Consider the following 12941-nt stretch of genomic DNA (forward strand, 5'->3'; position numbering starts at 1 on the left):
ATTTCCTTTTTAAGGCTCAATAATATTCCATTGTATGCATATTCCACATTTTGTTTATCCATTCATCCGTAAATGGACTCTTAAGTTGCGTCCACCTTTTGGTTATTGTGAATAATGCTGCTATGATAGCAACATTATTTCTAATTTATTCTGTTTCATCCTGTATGGTGATTGGCCACCTACCGCAAGAATCTACTTGCCATCCATATCATACATACCAGAAAGTATCATGATATCATGCCATGTTATTAAGAAAAATTGCTTGAGTTTTACCTTCTAGAGCTTTCAAACCCTTGGCTTAGCGTCACGGCTGCCTCCTTTATAAACGTGGGAATCACAGTGGGGGTGGGGTGCTCCTGGCAATCAGCTGCTGTCACTGTCTTACACAGCCTGTTTCTCTTCAACTCTGTCCATTCCTGTCTACTGTGGAGCAAAAAATTTACCATGCCATAGAATAGGTTATTAAGGTCTTTGAGGCAGTTTTCAGTTTGACACTTTCTTTCTTTACAAGTTTTTTTTCCCCAAACTGTATACTACATGGAAACTATGGCAAACTCCTGCATAGAAAGACCAACTGCTATTATGATACTAATGCCTTCCAAATTAATGTAAAAATTCAATCCAATTCCAATAAAAAGTCACACTGGGATTAAATGGGTAATTTCAAAGTTCATTTGGAAAAAAAATGAATGACTGAAACACAACAAGAAACTTTGGACAGGTGCAGTGAGGAAAGGGCACACACACTCCAGCTGTTAAATGTAACATAAAGCTGCAATAATTTAAACTGTGATATAAGCACTAGACTAGGAAGGTAGATCATTAAAACACAGTTGGGACCAAAATGTAGACTCTTATTATATTGAAATTTATAACATAATAAAGTAGAATTTCAAATCATGGAGAAAGGCATGAAAATTCAGTAGTGTTGGGTCAACTGCTTAACTTTGGGAGAAGGAAAAAAATCTAAGTCTCTACATCACAAAATACGGTGGATACATATAAAAAAGAATCCTAGAAGAATTAGAAGGAAGCAGATGGAGAGATAAATACATAGGATGTGGAAAGGTTTTCTAAGCAAATCATCAAAGATGGCAATTATAGATAAAAGTTTGATAGACTTACCTACATGGAAGCTTGACATTTTTTAATTTCACAATGCCTCGAGCAAAACCAGGATAAATCTTTTCAGTGGCAGAAAAGAGGTTAATATTTCATATCTATCTGGCAAGGCAGGAAAAGCATTAAATATCACAGTGAAAAATGGGCAATGAAAATGCACAATCACAGAGGAAAATAAAGATTTAATAAGCTTACTAAAAAGTGATCAATTAAACGACCCTTTTATTCACCTAAATTCAAAATAAAACAAGGAAAGTGGAGGTAGGGTAAATAGCATATTTCTGAGATGGTATCACGATTTACTTTTGAAAGCCTGAAATACATGCCCTCCCTTTGATTTCTCAATTACTCTCTGAGGTATTTGCACCAAGAGTACATGGAAAGATTTATCTATATGGATATTCACTGTCGTGCCCTTTATAGTAAGTAGACTTAATATTGCAGCATGAAACAAATTAGGTTAAAAATACGTCTATAGAAATATCAGAAGGAGATACATCAGAAAGTTTGCTGTTTTTGGAGTGATGGGATTTGCAATTGATTTTTATTTTCTTTGATATTTTATAAATTTTCAAAATCTCCTTTCCTGAGAATTTTTAAAATTTAAAAACATTACTTTTGTAAGGTCACAGCCAGTTAAGTTTCTAATTTTCTCTGACTTTGAAGTCAAGTTCCATATTCATATCACACAAATTTTTACTCCATAATTATTCATGTACAGTCTTTAACAGCCACCGTCTTATGTGGAAAGTAGTAGAGCTGAATTCTCTTCTGATGTAACTTCAAGTCAGTCAGAAATGCATGCACAATAAATAATATGCACATCTTCCAGGAAGAAAATTGGGCTGTATTTTTCTGTATTGCCAAGTATTTTTCATGTTTATTCATTCTATAGAGAGATTACTTTAGGTAGAAATAAATAGCAAGGGCAAAATCCAGCATATTAATCAGTCATGAGTCTCAAAGTTCACCTTGGACACTGATTCTGAACTTCAAGAGTATGTTTGGCAAATATGTTGTAAACTGGTAAACAATGACTACACATCCTTTTTTCTCATTTGTATATTATTTCTTCCTTCAGAAGGTCATTTTCAATAATAATATCATGTTCATACTACTCATGATGCCATATACTTAAAAATATTAACAAACATATTTTCTCTTTCTCTTCCTGGAACTCTAAACACACTTCCCCGTGGTTGCTAAGCAGGTAACAAACACAATACTATGAGTGGCGCAACGTTATGTTTACAATGTCATGCTATGTGAATTCTGAATACACATGTTAGACCTAGTGACACAGGAAAAAAACTACATACTGCTAGTCCATAAACTTCAATAAGGACGTTTAAATTACATTAAAGGATAAATTTTAGTCTAAAGAGAACTAGTTTAAAGGGAATTAGTTTAAAGGGAACTATGGCACCAACCCCAAAGGATTTAAATTTTTTGGATAAAGTTAGTATTAATAGATTTAACAAGCATTTGTTTTGACTGATAGATCGTCTGAACTTGAGAATGAAAAAGGAGTATTAAAAAAATGTGTTTCCCTCCTTATTTTCACAGCAAAGATGATCCCCCTTGGCTGGAGAGTTACAGGACATGTTCATTCTCTGCCACTTATTGCTAAGGGTAGGAGACAGTGTAGACTCATCAGAGTCATGCTGGTGAGATGTTCCCTTAATCTCTTCTGCAGGAGCACCGTAAGAATTCATTAAGATTGGTAGAATGATTTGATAACCTCAGATAATAGGTGTGAGAAGAGTATAAACTTACATTATTAAAACATGAATTGCATTGTTTTCTGGATGACTTAAGCAGGCAATGGGGTGAAAGCAATTTCAGAAGGCGCTTTTCGATGCCTGGTGAAGAATGAATGTTGGATTTGGCTGTTGTCCATCCACTTCTTTCCATAGAAGGGTACAGTGCAGGCTTTACAGGGAAGCAGGTAGAAAACAGTACTGATAGTGAGGAAAATGGGGTTCCCATCTGACAAGCTGCCAACTAAGGAACTTTGCTCAAAACACAGACCTTCCTGGATTCTCCATTTCCCCCTTGGACCATGAAAACACTAAAATCTATTCCACAAAATCAGATTTACTAGCAATCAATAAGAATGACATGGGAAAAATGAAGGAGATTCTTTGGTGTGGTAGGATGGATAGACTTTGGGTTTAAAATTAAACAAGTCTGCCTTAGGATTGTACTTCTGAATGCTTCTAATAAATTGCTGTCAGTCCTGTGGGGGAAAAGGAAAGACAGATGTGTGGTATTTCTTTATTTTATTATGGATTTTTTTTTCTGTCAACATGTCAACAAGTAGTATTCTTTGATTACTTGGGGAAATACTGGACATGAAAATGGTGTCTTAGGTGACTCTCCATCTACAAGAGTTGCTCAGGGCAACCTCCCAAGACAGGACCATATGTCAATGAGATAATATTCTTACACTTACTAGATCAACTGTTAAAGGCAAATAAGCAAGCAAGGGAACAAGCAAATCCAGCAAGCTCGGCCAGAGTTGCACCCTGCAGACAGCTCCTTTGTAATGTCTCCGAGCTACTTCAAATCAGCCTGTCGAGAGCCAAACGCAAAATTCTCCCCTTCCGCATCACACCAATCTCAGATCTTCTCCAGTATTCATTCTTCCAGTGAGTGTTACCGTCACGACCCTTGCCCTCATCTCCTCACTTCACCCTGTACATCCCTCTCAGTCACGTGTCTCCATCTCATACAGGAGAAGTGCAGCAGGTGGGTCTGGCATAGACTGAATTGATCTCACGCAATCCTAGGGCTGGGTATTTACCCCCAGTGAACAGGTGCTGAGGCATGGGGGAGCCTAAGCAACTTACCCAGTCACACAGCCAGCACAGCCAGCCTACTAAGGGTTAGCTGAGAGACCGACCCAGCTCCAAGGCACCCTTTTGAGCACATCCATGCTGTTTCTCTAAGAGCAATTCAAGTCCAAGTTTCCCCATTGTTCAAATGTGATTTGCAAAAAATTCTGCCTTGCCTATATTACCGTGTTGATATAAGAATATAATTCAAGACAGAGATGGGTAGCACTTTAGAAATTTAAAAATTGCTGTAGAAATGCAAGGTCTCAGTACTCTACTAGGCTGCAGAATTCAAACAGACCAGGAGAGTGCATCTCAATTGGAATAATTTCTGTGATAACAGCTGTTGACAAACTTGGGAAGAAGGCACTGAGAGCTCTGTCCTCCTTCAATAAGAACTCTTAGAAAATTCATGAAAAGCAGGCAACATTAAGCCATTTGAACTGCATTTCTCAGATGGGTTGATCCAGAAGGCAAACCCAATTTTAAAGTTTTAATGCTGTTCAGTAGCATCTAGCTCATCTCTCTCATTCTATAAACAAGGAAACTGATGCCTTCTAGCAACTTTTGTCAACGTCAAAACCGTAAGGCAAGTCACAATGCTATTTTTCTCTTTCTTGTCCTTCACAACTCCCAACCTAGGCTACTTTTCAGATTTTTATCCCTTCTGGATAATCTCTAATTTCCTGAAACTGGAACTACAGTTTTCTTTTGACAGATAAGAAGCTCCTGGAAGCCTGAGAGGAGCAGGACCTGTGGGCCTTTTCCTTGGGGAAAAGAGAAGATACAGTCGGAGCTGGCAGACACAGCCACACTCTGTGCCTTCTCTGGGCAAAACATTTTGTGTGTGCTTCCAAGGGCCTGGGAGCCTGGTGGCTGGGCTGTAAAGCCAGTTCTCAGCATGAAAAGTGTGCCATTAATGAAAGCGTTTGGTACGAGAATCTGTCTCCTCTACCTCGGATGCCCTGCCTCCATTAACTAATGTCCAAGCCGCAGCCATTCTTCCAGGTGTGGACCAGAGATTGTCTGAAGGTTCTATTTTTGCTGCTCAGAATTTACAAGTTTGTATTCTTACCTTATATAAGCAATACTGCCCTCCATGAGAGAGAAGCAATATGTACAGTTTTGGAATGAACCCTGAGCGCTTGTTCACCTGCACTCCAGTACCCCCTTACCACCCTCACAACTCACCTTCCCTCCAGCATGCATATTTCCAGGTTTTCTTTTGTGCCCCTTCCTTAGCAAGGGAGAGAGGTGTGCAGCCAAATGCCTAGAAGAGCCAGGCAGTAATATAAATATGCTAAGGAGGCTCTATTAGAAATGCATGAACTGCCTGTAGGAGGCAGCCCATGACCCCGTGCTGGCGATAGCAGCCCTCTAGCATCGTCAGATGCATCCATTTAAGAAAAGCCCCAAAGCCAGCTTTTCTGGGTGAAAACTCCTGACTTGAAGATCTTGGAATGCATTTACAATTTTTAGAAATGCTGCATAGGCCACATAAGATACTTGTAAACCTGATATAGCCCATAGGTTTACAACCTCTGATTCATTAACAAATGTACCTAAATTGGGGTATACTTTATGCATCGTTCTGTGATTTGCTTGTTTTTCCTGATTCAGTATTATTGATAGTGATCTTTCTATGTCAGCTCCTATAGATGATGTCTTAAATTTTAATAGTCATATATTAATTATTCATATCATGTGGTGTTGAATGTATTATAGTTCACCCTCAATTCATGCTATTGATAAGGATATACGTGCTGATATGATTTCAATATCATAGGGGTTTCAACAAATCTATGTGAAGTATGCATGTGTGAGGACACTTTAGGATGATCACTGATTGCTTTCTATCCTGACACATGCCATCTTGTCTCATTTCGCTCAATGGATGTAGAGACCAGGACCATATCTCAATCCTTTGTGAACCCCCCTCAGAATTTAATCAAGTATAAAACCCCTGAAGGAATGACTAAATTAATAGACTAAAAAAAGTCATAAAAATAAAACTCATCAAAGTGAGATTTACTTCTGATTTTCTGAGTGACTTTAGGCAAGTTACTTTCCTTGTCTAAGCCTCTGTCTCTCTGTAAAATGGGTTTCATTTGTTTTCTTCAACAAATCTCAGGTATTTGCTGAGCACACCCACTCGCACTAGATAATGCCATAAGTTGGGGGGATACAGCAGTGGCAGGGAACTCACCTCCTCCTCAGTCAGCTTCAAGTTCCCTTTCAGTTTTGACCTTCTTTGATGCTGATATTATGCCATGCCTCCCAGCCCCAAACCCTAAGCAGATTTGAAAATGGAAACAGTGTCACACTTTCTGGAAGCAAGTGCTAGGACCCCTCCATGGAGCACATATACCATGGGGATTATTAAATGCTATGTACTGACAACTGCTAAGGGCAAAATATTCATAGCCAGGTTTCACTGTCGAAACATATTATGCTTTGGGTGATTTTCTCCATCCCATGAAAACTCATTATGGACTCCTTTCAAAGGGCACGGCTTCCACCAGTTAAACTGATGGTAATTGGAGACATCTTCCTTTTCTTCTGTCAGCTGGACAAGGTAGGGTGTCTCAACTTTGCTAAACCTTATTCCGTGAGGTCAGAAAGAAGTAAAAATAGGAAAACTGAAATAAGTAGAACTTGATTTAATGGACACTAAGGCAATAAACTCATTAACCATCAAGGAAGGGCACAGGGTAGTCAGCATCCTGTTGTAGAAATAAAATCACATTCAAAAGGAAGCCCTTACAGTATGGTGGTTTAAATCCCTGGTTTTTAAGCCAACTGTCCTGTTTGCCATCATAAAATGGTGATAATGCCACCTAACTCATTGGAGTATTGAAATTACCAAAATAAATTTATTATTATTACAGGAGATGCAAATGACTTATTGTCTAGTTTTATTTGCAACATGGACTACCTTTATGACCTTGGGAAAGACATTTTCTTTCTTGGGACTTCTGTTGAATCATCTCGAAAAAGGAGAACAAAACCTGCCATAGCTGCCTCTAAGGGCTCTAGCAAGACTCCAGGAGAAGGGGTAAATGACTTTGAAAGCATCTTATGACATCAAATATGAGCTGGCAATTAACCAATGACTCAGGTTACACATTAAAGAAGGTTGTGAACTGGAGTATTTTCCAAGATTTGAGGTTGACTGTCTTCCCACAATTTCATCAGGGGATGAAAATGTAGCAGCTGGCATCAGGGCATGTGACAGCTTAATTAGGTTCACTTTTTGGTCCACGCTTTCAAATAATTAAGCATCTCCCAGGTAGCATTTCAGTGCCAGGAGATGTAATAGTGAGCGAAAGGGAAGGAGACTTTGCTCTCATGGAGCTTAGAGTTGAATGGAGGGTGCAGCTCCTAATTAAATTATCACAGATAATAATTAGAAACTGAAATAAGTGCTATGCCATAAGGGAAAGAAGAGGCAGAAGGAAAACCTAGTTCTAGTCAATAGTTCTGGGTGTGTGTGGGGTCACAGTGTGAAAATGGGGTGAATGTTGCATATATATTGTTAATAGCCCCTGACCCAAACAACTATGACCTCTTTCCTGACCCTGATTTTATTATTTAAGAAATCTCCAGTTACAAGATGATATATGGGAAAGAGTTGTAAATTTGCATTTAGATACTGTATCAGTCACTGAGCCCTTATTATGTGCCAAGAAGTATTCTAAGCACTTTTCAAGTATTAATATTTACCCGTCAAAAAAATCCTATTTTTTAAGATCTCCATTTCTCAGATAAGGAGATAGGGGTGCAGGAGTCACAGTTCAAGTCCTAATTTACCTCTTATGGAGAGTGAAACCTTGGGCAGTGACTCAAAGCCTCATTGCTCTGCTCTATATGATGATGATAAGAGTCCCAGCCAACATTTAGGGTTGGTACAAAGATCACCTAGAACAAGTATCCTTCTGTATACTGAAAAAAATTACCATGTACACATAAGGGATTGTTATGTGCAATATTCAGGGCATAGCGCCACAGCTTCATGTTGGACGCAGCAAATGCTCCACACATCAGCATCACCTCTCTGTTAATATTTTCAGTAATATATTTTGTTCACACTTTATGGTTTGCCAAGTTCTTCTGCTCCCCATATCTTGCTACATATCTATGTCATGGTGTTCCTCGACCCTCTTCACACCCTTTCCTGGGACATGAGAAAGTGCACTGGTAATTGGAGGGCCCTTGGCATTGCTGATTTGTGTGAGGGAACTTTAGGGGGAAAAGTCTTCTGTTCCTGTGTATCTGATGACTTAATGCCTGCTAAAATGCCCCATGTGTAATTTTTCCCTATATAATATCATGGGCCAAAAACCAATGTAATATGCTTCTAAGGGTGCTGACTGTGTGGGCCAGAGGCTAAAGCAATAGTCCCTTCCCTGAAGAGCTGATGACAGCAGAACTAACTCCATGCCTTTTTAGAAACAGAGCAGAGTCAACACTGATAACATCACTGGTAACATATCCATGCTGTCAGTAGTGATTTTTTTTAACACTTTCTCTAACACACATAAAGCCTTTTAAGTCTTATGTCCCCCATATTATCTCAGTCTCTCCCACGGTGGGTGTAAGAAAAGCAGCACTGGTTACAAGTTCTCAATTTCAAATTGGCTGAGGGAAAACCAGGTGGCTCCTGCAGGGCCACACTGCTCCTCACTGGGGCTCTGGCAGCAGATCAAGAAGCGTGGCGTACAGAACAGTGTCCACATCCTAATCCCTGCAACCTGAGATTATGTCATTTTAGAGGACAACAGGAACTTTGCAGATGTGTTGAAGATTAGATGAAGCAATTATCTGGGTTATTCAGGTGGGCCCAGTGTAAGCACAATGGTCCTTTTAAGAGAGAGGCAGGAGGAGGGTCAGAGTGACAGAAGGGGATATGATGACGTAAGCAGGGTTCAGAGTGATGCGTCCTTGAACCAAGGCATGTGGGCAGCCTCAGCAGCTGGAAAAGACAAGGGACAGATTCTCCCCTAGAGCCTCCAGAAGCACAGCTTGCCAGCTCCTAGAATTTAGCCCCGTGAGGCCTGTTTGAGACCTCTGATCCCCTGAACCATAACAATTTGTGTTGCGCTGTGCCACTGAATTTGTGGTACTTTGGCGCAGCAGCAGTGGGGGACAAATCCAGGAGGTCTGCAGTGGCCCTGTATGAGCCTGAGGGAGCAGGCGAGTGAGTAAGAGGGGAGGCCAAGCCATTGTCCTGAGAGGCTGAAGAACCTGGTTCAACCTGAGCAGGATTTACAGACCGCAGTGCTGCCGTCCCTGGTCATGAAAGATCCAGCGTGATGTCTGTGTACCTCAACTACTTGCAGTTCTGACAACCTGCACACGACGAGCTCGCTCCGATCTGCCAGTCAGCTATTCTCCTGGGGGCCTACCTGCTGACATCACAGGTTTCCCCCATACATGGCACTAGATATCTCATCAAAACTAACTCTTGAGTTACCAACACTTCCAACTATCTATATAGGCAGGAATCTGACTAACTCAAAGTTAGGAAGATGATTTGGATCCTCTTTAATCCTTTCCATTTCCCCCCCTTAAAGCTTTAAGACTTTTACTTAGGCAGACATTTTTATTATTATGAAAAATTTTAAGCAAAATACCTAAAGGGAAACCTTGAAACACGTTTATACTCCCTTACAATTCTATTTTTTATATATGTCACCTCACTCTTTTTGGTGACGTATCCTGCTATTTGTTTATTCATTTTTTTCCTGAAAACTTGTTGGTGCATATGGATCCTCTCATAAAAACTAATTACATTGTATCTGTGAAGTGGATATACCCTGCTTTAATTATCTCCCTAGTGATGGACTTAAAAGTTGCTTCTGATTTTTCATGATCACAGACAGTCTGTAATGTGGCTTTATTAACCTCCCCTGCACTTCATGGAAGCGCTTCAAGAGAACAGAGTGTTCCAGGCAGGATTGTTCTGACAAAGGGTTGAAGGTCACAGATGACAGACCTTGCCAGATTGCTCTCCAACAGGTTTTCCTGATTTCCATTCCCATTAACATATATGAAAGCACCATTTCTCTACATCCTTAAGATTAAACCCTGGGTATGATTCATGTTTTTAATATTGGCCAATCTGATCTATGAAATATGTACTCTGGTAGTTCCACAGTACTTTTATTTGCATTTCTCTGGTTAGTAGTGATCTTGAGCATCTCCATGTCCATTCAGTGGCCATTTCCTTTTTTCCTCTACTTTCAGTGGCTTCAACAATGAAAGTAGTGACAAAGAATTGTCAGGCAGTGTTTGAGCTGCAAATCAAGGCCTTGCAGCTCAAGGCTCAGTTCCACCACCTTCCTGGGATATTTACAGCCAGGGGCAGCATGCATACCTGGGAAAATGCTAGGTCTGTTTTAAACCTGTCAGGCAGAAGAGGAGCATCAATCTTATTGGTACTTTTATTCTTCTGCCAATCTCTCACTTTGTGCTTTTGGCCCATGCCTTCTCATTTCCCATTTTACCTCTTCCTTTCTACAAAGGAAAGCCTGGGGAAGGTGACAAATCTGGTATTTATTGCTCTCAAATTTTTAGGTTCTGAAAAGAGATCGAATGAGCACCGATCTTTTCCAAGAACCAGCCTTCATCAAAATTATCAAGTCAGCCCAGTTGAGCTTTCATAGTTGCTGACAAAGACTTAGAATGAGCAATGTATTACTGTACTCGAGGCAGAGCTGCCCCGTGGTGGGAGGAAATGTGGCTCATATGAGCAACAGAGTGACAGCAAAGGGCAGAGTCATGTGGAACAAGGCTAGAGGGAACAGTAAGGGCTGCCAAACCATAGAGGCCTTTTGGACTATGTCACTGATTTTGTTCTATTTCCAAAATGCCAAGGAGAGTCACTGGGTAGGTGGGGGTAGGGTTTTAAACAAGGGGAATGATCCTGTCTAATTTGTTTTGCAAAAATATCACTCTGGCTGCAGCCCTGAGAATGAATTGGTGGGTGACTCAAGAGGATGCAGGGAGACCAGTTAGCAGGCTCCCCCCATCAACCAGAGAAGAGAATGTGGTTGTGTAGACCAGGGAGGGGGTGTTAGAAATGAAGAGAAGTGGAAAGACTTGAGAAATTTGACCTTAGTTTATTTATTAAAGTGACTGGGGAGACAGACAGATGAGAGAGCAAGACTGCCCGGTACTCTGAAGTGAACATCTGAAGACTGTCTTGTTCTCTCAACTCTCATCTCCCTTGGCCAAAACTACTATATTTCTAGCAATTGGCCCAGAGTGGGTGCACAGCAAATACATTTACAGTAAGGGAATGGCATGGCTTAAAGAAGAATTCAGGTCCACAGGATGGCACTGGTCACTGGTGAAGTTTCATGGGAGAGATGAACCTGATGCTGGTCTTTGAGGGATGACAAGGGCACTGTCATCTCCTCACCTGATCCAGCCCCGAAGGAAATTCAATGTATTGAGAAACAGGCTCAGTGAACCAGTTACCCAAACTTAGTTATTTAATAATCGGTGGACTGAGAGTTAGAACCCTCATCTGTGGGTCTATGAGACCTGCATTCCCTTGATGGATTTTTGAATTTACACAATAGAATTTCAGGGTGAGATTAACCCATCTAAGGGAAATGGTTTCCAAATAATCCCTGGAGAAAACAAGCTCCAGAAGAAGACTTGACTCCTTGGATTCCCATTTTGTTCATTTTCAGACTTTCAGTTGTTAATTACCATTTATTAAAGTTACTGAAGTACTTCAGATCCTGTTCCTGTTACATATGTCTTATTCAACCACCATGGCCTAATTAAATAGCTAATATCATTACCCTGGTTTAATTTAGCAGACAGAGACTCAAAGAAGCTAAATAACACTCAAATTGAGAAATATGTGGCAGAATTATTATTTGAATCCAGGTCTGACTGCAAAGCCCTCACCCCAAATGGCTACATGATCCGACTTCAGAGTCAAGGTTAAGGGGATCTGGAAAGAAATGTAACTACCTTAATTGAAGCCAGGCTCAATATCTGTGTATCTATATTGTGTTTGGCTCTTTTTATTTTTTATATGATAATGGTGAGACATACGTGTTCCCACCCAGTTGTAAATACTCCCCAAATGCTTCCTACTCTGAGTTTACTGTCTAAAGACAGCATAGCATAAATGTAGGTTTTTCTATTCCTGGTTCTTTGGTCTTCTTAAGCAAGTTACTTACTTTTTTTTTTTTTGCTTGCATTTCAGCATTTGCAAAATGGGGACAATAGCAAAACATTCCTAATAGATATGTTGCGAAGAGTTAAGTACCTAGCATAGGGTAGGCATTCAGTACCTGTGAGTTATTTCTATCTCCAGGCTGCCCCATTGGCCTTTATTCAGTCACTATTTAAATAAATATATGTTGGGTGTATTATATGTCTTGGGTGTCTTATATATGTTGTTTGTCACTATGTGTCAAACATTGTGCTAAGTGTTGAGGATACAAGGGCCTTCCAGTTATATATTACTGCATAAAAAACTAGTCCTAAGCTTGATGGCTTAAAACACAATATTTGATCATATCTAATGATTTTGTGGGTCAGGAATTCTGGCAGGGCTAAGCTGCGCCATCCTTCTGGTACTCACTTGGCAGCTGGGTTACTCAAGAAGGTCCGAGATGGCCTCACTCAGTCCTGGAGCCTTGGTGTGGGCAGCGGGAAGGCTGTGCTCAGTGAGGCTTCGCTCCCCATGTAGTCTCAGGGTCTCCTACGCTCTCTCTCTGGTAAGTGGCTACAGGGCTGGGAGGTGGTGGAGCTAGGACTTACACCTGAGTTGGAGGGCTCCAGAAACCAGAAACCACCCTTCTACAGCTGCAACTTAGCACACTATTTTAAGATTATGTCCTCTCTGGCACTATTTTCCGGGCTTGCATACAGTCCCCAGGTCTTCTTCACCAGAGAGTATCATTGGGGTGGGAAGCCTGAGTTCTGGGCCCATTACAACTGCTTCTCAGCCATGTG

The sequence above is a fragment of the Manis javanica genome, chromosome 1, assembly GCF_040802235.1.
Source record: "Manis javanica isolate MJ-LG chromosome 1, MJ_LKY, whole genome shotgun sequence".
NCBI classification, from domain to species: domain Eukaryota; kingdom Metazoa; phylum Chordata; class Mammalia; order Pholidota; family Manidae; genus Manis; species Manis javanica.